The sequence below is a fragment of the Antennarius striatus genome, chromosome 20 (assembly GCF_040054535.1).
Source record: "Antennarius striatus isolate MH-2024 chromosome 20, ASM4005453v1, whole genome shotgun sequence".
NCBI classification, from domain to species: domain Eukaryota; kingdom Metazoa; phylum Chordata; class Actinopteri; order Lophiiformes; family Antennariidae; genus Antennarius; species Antennarius striatus.
The window spans coordinates 6893229-6904544 of NC_090795.1; the positions used below are offsets into that span (position 1 = coordinate 6893229).

At 40.7% G+C, this 11316-nt stretch overlaps 1 long non-coding RNA gene across 1 annotated transcript; it reads right to left on the reverse strand.

Moving 5' to 3' along the window:
- Positions 1–3971: 3971 nt before the first annotated feature.
- Positions 3972–7049, reverse strand: LOC137587753 (uncharacterized). Its single transcript, XR_011033969.1, has 3 exons — positions 6814–7049; positions 6458–6688; positions 3972–6025 (listed from the first exon to the last, which is right to left on the reverse strand). It is a non-coding gene; the product is annotated as an uncharacterized lncRNA (long non-coding RNA).
- Between the last annotated feature and the right edge of the window lie 4267 nt (positions 7050–11316).

Here is an 11316-nt window from a genome sequence, read left to right on the forward strand (position 1 = left end):
AATCTTGTCCTGTCTCGCTCTATTCTACCTTCATGCCACTTTGGTTCATGAAGAGTTTGAAATTTATGTCACAGAACAAGAAGGTGAAGGTTTTTGAAGTATGTATGTCCAAATAAATCTGAGTAGTGGAGCTGCTGATGTTCTGGGAGCCACTAAGGGAACTGAAACACTCAGTATGCTGCACCACCAAGTCAGATGCTGATATATGATGCAGGGTTTTATGACTCGAATGCATCCTCCAAACAGAGGATGAGGATTTAAAGCTTCAAGCTCCTGCATCTGTCTTTTAAACTGGACTTAGATTATATTGCATCTGGTGCAACAACCCAGTTCCAACGACACCCGACAGTATTTCTTTTATTTATTATATTATATAGGGAGTGAATAGTGTACCAAAGTTTTATTTTGTATTTTTTGTGCAGGATTCCCATTTTGCATCATAGTTCCTCACCTCATATTGTCAAAATCTCAGACTATTGAAATCTCATCACCCAAATCCAACAAAGACCAGTTGTGATCATTCATCTCTATACCAACACTTTGTGTGACGTGTCGTCTGACCACGACTGAGTGTAAAGGCGTTTAAAGCTGCTCCAGACAGCCCCTCTCAAAGGTGCAATGAAAATCCAGGTGTCACAGACGAGGGGTTAAATCCAATAATGGTTTAAATGTGGGGATAATAACGCCCACGTTGGACAAGCTGTCCGAGGAGTCAGACGAAAAGTGAGACGTGTGAGAGAGGAGGTCAAAGCCTGCCTGCGGTCTCAACTCGGCACAGGTGGCTAATCGCTGCATGTTGGACTGTTGGCTTTGAATCGTGACAGAAATGATGGATGCAGACACCCTCAGCATTATGCAGCTGTTACAGCGAATGCATACGGCCGACCAATCGGAATATACCGTCAAATGAGGTTCAACACCATGGACAAGCTGATGTTTTAAACATTCATTTGAATTCATTTAAAAAACAGCTGTTTTTCAAAGGCCTCTATTACACAAGTAAAGCCTTTATTTGTCTTCACACCTCAAAAAAAATGACATCATAACCTGACACAGATTGAAAACAGGATTTTTTTATTGAATTGGGGACTTTCAAATGAAGTGTTGCTTAAATTTATTTGTATGAATTTCTTCATTTTACAAGCCATAAACTCATCACTCCGTAACTAAAACAATGAGAGCCACCATTTACTGTTTCGGTGAACACATGGATGTGATGCATCAAGAGAACCATAAAGACACAAAGCTCTGATTGAATTTTTTTTTTTTTTTTCTAATGAAACTGAAAACATCCTGCAGCTCTGTGGGAGATTCAGGGTTCATCTGCACTGACAGGAGCAAAGTTCTGCTGGTCACTGCATAAACACCCTCAGTCATGGCTGAACTCATTACAATAACCCAGACAGGTGTTCTATACCAGAACCCATGTCCTCCTGTAAGGCCGTCCTATTCATGTCACATAATATAGTATCTGCATAAAGGAACAAATGAAGCATGAAGGGAGGGAGAGTCAAGAGTACATGACAGGAATTCTACTTCCTGATATCTCCTCAGTGCATAAATCTAAAAATAAATGCATGCAAGCTGAAAAACTGCAGAGCACATGTCAGAGCCGTCCGACGAGGCGTTCAAAGCCCGGACTGGAGTCATCTGTTTTTTTCTCCATGGCTTCTTCCTCTGCTTCTAACTTTCTTTTATGTGTTCCTAAAATTAAAAAAAAAAAAAAAGAACCCTCACAGAAGGAACACATGGGAAAATGTATTCTTAGAGGAATTGATTGATGGTGTTTTATGACCTCTGAACTGCAGCTTCATGCGTGTGATTTATGCGTGAGTACAGTGGAGGAGAACGTTCACAAACCCTTTACTTAAGTAAAAGTAACAACACCACTTCTGCTCGGCAAATGCTGATTCTCTGGTTTGAAGAAAAAAAAAAAAAGATTCACTCAACTGTCTGATTTAGAAACAGAAAAGCATCACAGAACATCTTGAGCCTCTATGACGGGCGTGATCACAGCTGAATATTAGTGACATCAGTCCAGGATATTGTTTCTCTCCAAATACACAAATGACCTAGTTTCCAGCTTTTTGGCTAAATAGTTTTTTTGTTTTAGATATTACAAATAATTACTATAGTCATCAAAACTTAAGAGCCGTTAGAGGAAACATTTTGGTGAAAGTTAGACAAGAAATCAAGCTAGCCTTGAATTTTGAGCTACACAACAAACACAGGAATCTTTATTCCCCCTGATGATAGATGCAGATTATAACTAGAGGGTATCTGGAGACACGGAATTAATAGTTGTTTTACTATTTGATTTTAGATGTCTTGTATATTGTGAATCTTTTATCAATAACATGGTAGAAAAAAGGAAATTATTTATTAAATGCACTTGAGTCAACCGCTTCTTTGCATACTCTGCAGCAGTAAGGCTACATCACACTGTTAAGATGCTAATTAATCAGTCATCACTCAAAGAGAAGTAAAACATGCGGTGTCCCATCCGAGTTACATAAAGCATGATCCTACAAATGTAGATGTAATGGAAAGAAACCAGAGACAGTAAAACTGACAAAAGGATGGAAAACCTCTCATAACACATCACATTTTAAAACCTTTCTGTTTGGATAATAGACATGCTGGCACAGATCAATGTAATAAAGTACAATGCATATAATTAAGTACCTGTGCACAACTGGAAAACATACTTTCCTTTCTCTTGAGCTGCCTCAGTTTAATAGTAACGTGATACGATGTGCCTGAGGCCTTGGATCCTGACGCACAATCAAATTCCCAGCACAACTCCAGGAGAAAAGATTTATGGCATCTTTTTTCTGCATTTGTCCTTTGATTTGCACAAACACACACACACACACACACACACACACACACACACACACACACACACACACACACACACACACACACACACACACACACACACACATGCACAGCTGCAAAAAAAGAAGGAACATCTTGAGCTTAAACTTAGCATCACTGCCTCGGGAGCTTCTCATATCCGGAGATTTCATTGTTCTTTTTCACTCTTTCTGATGTAAAGCATGCTTTCGTGCTTTCCCTGTGTGCGTTGGAGGGATGTGGAGGGCAACAGTCTGTTATTGGCTCTCATTCCAGTGTGATTGTGTTGTTGAGACATGGATCCGAGCTCAGGTGGGGTCAGACCTCAGGCTGAGTTACTGTGTGTGTCATGATGTGGAATGTGCTGTGTGACGGCTCTGATTAGATGTTGTTTTTCTGCAGAGAGGTGCCTCATCTCTCCCCAGAGACGTCTGCTTTTATGGCACATAAGTTCTTTGGCCAAGGCAGCAGCCATAACTGTTTGAGATTTGTTTGTTTGATTATATTTACAGTGTTTACTTGTTTTGTTCTCAATAGTTTTTTCAGCTTGTTGTCTTGTGTTATGGCTATAAATGACAATCCATATTGTGGCTTTAACTTAGACTCAGTCTTTGTTCTTTTAAGTACAAGTACAGTTACTTGAGCAAAAAATACTTAATACGACTACTGCTGTAATCATATATAATATATGAAAATGTCAACTCTGAAATGTACTCAAAGTGAATCTAGACCACATGTAAGGCCTGGGGGCCAAATGTGGCCCGCCACATCATTTTATGTGGCCCGCGAGAATGTTGAAGGTCTAAAAATGTTGAAAAATAAATAGGTCAAAAGTGTGCTTTGACCTATTTTGACCTTTTGACTACATTTCCCACAATGCAGTAATCAAGCCCACTTTAACTTTGATGAAACCATTTTGAACAAAGTTAATGTCTTGACGTGTGTTTGATGTTAAGTTTCTTTATTTATTGGATAGTTTGATCCTTGAGTGATGGACTTCTGTGGGGGGTTTTCATTACCTGACAAATTAAAAGGATTTTTTTTTTAATTTAACCTTTATTTATCCAGGTTAACCTCATTGAGATTAAGAATCTCTTTTTCAAGAGGGACCAGGGGCCAAGAAGGCAACAAAAAGTTTCAGACACACATCAGATCATTACAGATAAAGGCAGATTACAACATTTTACAGACAAGAGATGTACAGTATAAAATAGATAACAATAAAAACAACAACAACAACAACAAATGATTTGTGCTATAGGCTATGGGGAGAAACAGTTGCATGTTTCAGCATCTGCCCTACCTTTAACTATTGTTTTAAAAGCATTTAACAGAGAAACAAACTTTTTTTTTCTGTGCAACTGTAATGTTTGTAACTTGAATAAATAATAAATTCAGCGTTATTTAAAATGAAGGAGTAGTTACAGTTATCACAGTTACAGATATTTTATATTACACTGAGTTGCATTTAGTTACAATTACAAGTTACATCTGGCCCTTTAAGGACAGTCATTATACAGATGTGGCCCTCAGTGAAAATGAGTTTGACACCCCTGATTTAGATGATTTAGAGCTTTAAAGGACATTTCTGTTGACATTGATTTAATAATGGCCTGTGATGCCCTGGCGATGTGTCGGTGTCCTCTCGCCTGTAGTCAGCTGAAACAGACTCCAGCAACACCTACAACCCGCAAGGTGGGAGACAGCTGAAGATTAGATGATTATTGTCGTCTCCTCTTCAAGAAAATGAACAGATGATTTAATAATTTAAAGCATTCAGAACTTTACTTCATGCTTTATTGCTGCAATTCACAGAGAAAAAATGCGTTCAGCATGAATGTCCATAATGCAGAACACGACTACAGCCGTTTCTTCATGGTCTAGTTTCCTGCACATGTTTCTGTTTGGTATCCTTGTGTGTTTTACATAAGCGTATCTCCTGTCATTCGTTGCGGTGATGGAAACACAAAAGGATCATGTTTGATTTTTCTGAAATCCGTCTCGAAAGCACGCAATACTGAAAAAATGAAAATAAGCTATTAAAGCGCCAGCCTGTTTTGAAAATGCAAGGAGAAGAAATACATTTGTGCTAAAACAGCGTCAGCAAAAGTAAGAAATGCAGACATTCAAGCGTACTTGAATAAATTAAAGAATGTATTTGTACGTTATTACTTCTCAAACTTCTGGCTGCACCTTAAGTGAACCCTGCTGCTTCATATTTAACTTACAGACGTCAAAGCGGTGTCAATCTTCTCTAACTCTTCAGAGAAAAGCAAATAATCCTTTTAGTATTTTGATAGAAGTTATGTTTTCTTTTAAATTTCATGTTTCAAATGTGAACGTATCTTGGCAGCTTGCGTTCGCATCACAGCCGCTTGAATCCAACCCTTCAAGATCAATGATTGTATATCACATCAGACATGAATGTATTTATTGGCCTGAGTCTGAACACTTGGACTCTTGAAGGCAAAACTCAGAGCTGTTTGAGTCTGGAGTTCATGATCTTGCAGTTTCTTCCAGTAACTGCTTGCCTCCTGCAAAAAATCCTCAAACATAACTAGAATGTTGCAACATGGGAATGATCCTCTTATTGACACAGTCCAGCAGCGGTCCAGCCTCACTCCATCTCACGCCGCCCTCTCCTCTCTATGGTTTTATCAGCATATGTGATCATCTGTACACTGCTGCATAACAGTAAATACTCTCTGCTTGTCGACTCAAACGTGTGACTTTGTATCCCTATTCAAGCGTAGTGAGAGTTCTGTCAGTAACTGTGTCCAGATGCAGCAGACAGTGGTAATTGGACCTGGAGCCAGCTGAATCCCAAACCCGCTCCGCTCGGATCGGCTCATGTAACTTCTTGGCTCGGAGCTCTCCTGAACTGTCCTCGCTGTACTTAAATTTTTAAACAACAAACTTTTCTTTTCTTTTTTTTTTTTTTTTTCTGAGGACACAAACTGCTACCTCCTCTGGGTTTTGTGGGAGTCAAATGAACAATGGGCTGTCAGAGGATCAGAGGACCCGGATGGTTCCAAAGGTCGTGAAGAAAGTTAAGCTGAAGGCACAATGTAGTGGCGCCCAAACGGTCGGAGGGTAGAACGAAAGCAGAGGTCAGGGAGTTGGGGTGTAATTCAGAGGTGAGGGGGTGAACGCCAGAAGACAGAACCTGCAGTGTAGAAGAGAAAAACGAATTTTGACGTTCCACCTTTTTATCAAGCACCTGGTTTCATCATCCAAACCTTCCCTGCATATGGTTGTATTTGGATCTGTCTCTGCACCACTCCCCCATCCTTTCTTGGACTCCTCTCACATAGCTTTCCCTCTTTCCTCCCATTATCCATCTTGGCTTTCGCTTCTCTTCCCTTATTTTGCCTCGCTTACTCTCCTCCCCCTCCACCCTCTTGCTCCTATCATCTATCTACCATCCCTCCCTCTTTCCATGTCTCCCTCTCTAACTTCCTGCTTTCTTGCCTGCCAGACGTTCATAATTAACGGGGAAAACGATAGTCCCCCCGGCCCTCAGGAGCCCTCTACACTCGCTGCCCTTAGAGAGAGAGAGGGGAGTGTGTGCATACACAGATCTGTGTTTCCCCCTTACCTCCAGACTTGGCCTATGGTCCACACTCCACTCAAAGCGTCTTTATGTTCAGTGTCAGCAAAGAAGCATGATCTCACCCTCTCCAAAAAACACACCAAATGACTTACAGAGACTCTCAAACACAGGCCGCCGGCGAGCGCAGCCTGCGATCCAAGAGCAATAATGAAGCTGGAGAAAGCAAAGAACGGGAGGGAGAAAGAATCCATGTTGTTGGAATGGAGTCGTCTTTTTCTGTGGTGAAACAAGGGGTATATTGTGTTGTCATGCCTGTATTTATGAATCCATTATCTCAGACGCAAATGCAAATCACAAATCAATACGTCAAAACACGACAGGGTTTCTAAACGCTGCTCTACCTGTCCATATATGTGCATGTCCGTGTGCGTTTGTTTGCCCTCTTGCCTCGGCATGTCCCCCCTCATCTCCCACCTCCACCTCCTCCTTTTTGCAGTGCTGGGAGGCAGATCCCAGATCAGAGGGCAGGGAGCTGAGGGCTGATAAGGAGCCGAGCTGATGCTATCTGTCAGTCACAGCCAGAGGGCGGGGCCCACAGCCAGGAGGTCAACACTCTCACGGTCCCTCGGCTCTCCCCTCCTTCCTTCTCTAAACAGACAAATAGCAAAACAAAGTGCTCCAAAGATGCTCACACACATGTTCCTGTCAGCAGAGTCCACACAATAACACGAACACCTTAAAAACTTACAAACCAATCAAACAAGGTTCCTCAAAGCTCTCCCAGGCTTGAATCAACACTTTTACGTCAGTCGCATGTCAAAACCTGCAACCAACGATTATAAATCCTGCCTCTGGAATAACCAAACTTGATTTTTGATGTATGAAAATATACTGTAGATCAAACTAAAGTCTATAAATAGATTTTTTAGACCATTTTCTGAAGATGAGTGCTTGAAGAATTTCAAGTATTGTATTCACTTACATGGCAGAAAGTTAAGAAGCACACATTATTATCAATTTCTGGCTGAATAATAGTCTAAAAGACCCCAAATATTAGTTCATAAAAGAAATAATGAGTAAACCTGATTAGTGACCATCTTAACTACAATATCAGGTTAACACCAGCAGTGACATTACAGCCCTGAATCAAGGTGAAAAAGTTGGGAGTCAGCAGAAAATAGAGCAAATTTTTTAATTTGCTGTTGCTACTCAACAGATTTTATTTCTATAAACTGATCCTCAGATTTGAGGATCATTGCAAGTCTCACATTTGACGCTCTGTAAACTTCTGTAACTCACTTTTATGACACTGAAACTGGAGTGAAATAAAAGTAATTGGACTTGAATGAGACGTTGTGCTCCATTTTCTTATAATAAATGTAGTGTGTACTCAGTAACACACAAAAACTGTTTGTCCACCCACACTCGCTTGTTTTCACCCTAGCACCTGTTTTTCCTCCGTTTGTGTGTTATGTACACACACCTCAGTGTCTTCCCCTGCACATGTGAGCAGGTATAAGCGCGGAGTGTGTCGTGTGGATGTGTGTGTGGGTCCAGCAGTGTAAATATTGTGTTGTGCTCCAGTAACAGCTCTTCTCTGCTCTGCAGTAGCGGCTCCCACACTGTTTATTTTCCTTCCTGACGGACGACTTCTTATCAAATAAGCAGACACTGCCTCTAAGGCCGCTGCCCAACCAAGGCTCCCACAGGAAGTCCCGCCCACTCCGCCCCTCTTTTTTTTTTTTAGATGATTGAGGGATGAATAAGCCAGTCACAGCCCTGCCAGCATCATCATCAGAGTCCTCCTTTGATCTGTGAGGATGAGCCTCATTTACAGATGAGGTACTCATTCACACACACAGCAGATGTGACAGATGTGTCCCTGTCGCCACGGCAACCCCCTCAGTCATGACATAGATAAGGGTCGAGGGTGGTTCTCCCACAATGGAGGCTATTATGAGTCAAAACGGGTCTGGAAAGTCACTGCAGACGCTTGATTGAAAACTTCAGAGTGACTGTATTAAATTAAAATGTACTTCAGTCTGAAACACACACAATGATCCATTCACTGAAAGTTCACGGGTGTACCTCACGTCATCCTATCGCCTCTTTGATTGATTTTTGAACCTCTTGGACGTTACTTTTCTAAATATTCCCAAAGCATCACTTGTTTAAAAGGAGTAAATCTTCATTTAGAATGAAATGAATGAAGCATCCACACAGGAAACAGTTCCTCTGTGACACTCAGGGTTCGTCCTTCAGATTAGAAACAGCAGCTGAAGTAGAAATACAACACAGAATACTCTTGTAATTCTGGTTTTATTTGGTGCATTCTGAAAATATTGTCATTTTTACTGGATGTTAAATCTATATTTTTTTCTCATAATTTATACCTTTAAGTTAAAAGCCTTCAAACAGCCCAGAATTGCTGGAAATAAGTCATTTTTGCTGCCTGATAATGTTTAAACCCAGTTTAAAATGTCTGCAAGGAATCTCAAATAATTTAAATTAAAGCTCATGACATATAAAGCATTTTCTTTAGATAGAGACCATAAAATATTTACATATGTTCAAATATTACGTCTTGAGGTTAAATATTTCACAATCAACAAAGTAAAGAAACAAGATTATACAGAATATAATCAATAGTTTTCTCAAACAAAGAGAATATGTTGATTTTGACAGCTTTAAGTACAAAATATCACTATTTCATTTATCCAACGAGCTCAAATTGAATGACAGGACAGACGTTTAGTGTGGTCAAAAAATACATGCATTGGGTAATAAACCACACAGATTTTTAAAACTAAATATTATAATATAATTATAATATAATATGCTTTGAAATTTAAAAGACATTAAAGTTTACCAGAAATGGAAATTTTTTTATAAAAGATGCACCCAGAAGTGTGGAGTCCTGTGTTTTTGGAGGTTAACCTACACAAGGGATTAAAAGTCAAGATATTTTGGCCTCTGGCCCTTCAGCTTTGACCTTTCATTTCTTTAAGTGCTCCCTTGAATCTTTCCCCACATGATTTATTTATTTTGGAAGTGCAATAATAAATTAGCAGATGCACCCTTTAATGGTTTAACAAGCACTTCTGTATCATTAGAGGAGACTTTTATTTTGTACGTTCTTTTACACAAACTATGGACTATGTTTGTGGGTTTATCAGCGAGCCATCCAGGTCTGGTTTCTTAAAAATGTACTTAAATAAAAACCTGATTCATTCTATTTTTTTTTTTCTTTTTGAAAGCATCTAACTAAAACCACCTGGCCATTATGGGACGCCTCCCCCCCTGCACACACACAGACACACACACACACACACACACACACACACACACACACTCACACCCATTTCCCTCCCTTCCACTCCCCCCGTCTGTATGTGTGTCAGAGTGAGAAACTGGACCATTCATGGTTATGATTACATGTTGATGTCCATATTTGTAAGTCTGCTGGAAAGTGTGTGTGTGTGTGTCTATGTGTGTTTGTGTGTATGTGTGTGTGTGTGTGTGTGTGTGTAATAGTGAAAGTGTGTACACTGTGAGTTGTGAGAGTAAATAAACGCTGTGCAGCAGGGACTCACGTGGCGTTATTATCAGAGCTCAGAGAAAAGACAAACTGTTTTTTCACTTTGGGTTGATTCATCCCACCCTCTGCTGCCTCCTGCCTCTGCAGCCCTCCACAGCACACACACACACACACACACACACACACACACACACACACACACACACACACACACACACGACACACACACACGAACCCCCACCGCCCCCTGAATCCAACACATGGCTCCAATTAGGGGATTATTTTTAGCACTTTGTGTTTCGGTGGAGGAATTCTAATCAGTTGTATTGTGATTGCTGCAGTTTGCTCCCAACGTAGCCCGAGGGCCCCCATTTAAACGTTCTACTAAAAACAGAAAAGCTTTTTTTTTTTTTAATGCGCATTTTTTTAGGGAAAAAGTTCTGCTTTTATAAGACAACACCATGAAAACGACTGCTGTCGTATGCACGCCAGGCCCGTAGATGATGGTGTAAATTATCTAAATTAACACCACGTGCCTGCATACAATCGCATTCTTGTACAGCTTTCGGTCTGGTTTTTATAGAGCGGGTTGAGTAAACAAAGATGATTTTTGCTGTTCCATTCCATACTCTGCTATTAGTTTCGTCGTCATTTTTTTCCCCCCACATGACGATTCGAGTAAAAAACGTAACAAAGTGGAGCCGTGTCGACTCAGTATTCACGTTTGCGTTTTGGCGGTTTACGCCGTGACAGGAATGGTTGCATTTTTTTTGAAAGAATACAGTCTGGAGCTTGTTTGTTTGTGTTTGCAAAAAAAAACCAAAAAACAGGCCTAACCTCAACAAAAAGCTAAGATTCCATGCAAAATATATATATATAGTTGCGTAAAGGACCCTTGAGTGTGTGTGAATGAAAGTTTCAGGCCCAGCTCCACAAACTGACCCCCTCATGGTGTCACTGAGGCGAGTTTGGAAGCGTTCGGCTCGTTTTTGGCTTCTTTTGCAGACGCCTGCCGCTTGATTGCAATCGTATCCCGGCAGCCTCATGATTGGGGAATTCTTTTAAAATGGCCCAGATGCAACGCAAAAGCCAACCCACTGTGGAATCACTTACTTTGATGATCTCTAAAAAAAAAAAAAAGAAATCCACAAAATAAAGTTTGGTTTGCGAACCGCAGATCAAACACACACAAACGGGCTTGGACTGTACGCAGACACACACACTCACAATTTGTGGTACACTAAGGCATTCTTTCTCCCTCCTTCTCTCACACACACACACATACACACTAACTTACACTCATTAATCTCGGCAGACTCAGGAAACCGCTCCAGCGAGCTGGCTGGAGGCCCTGGGAGGGGGTGGA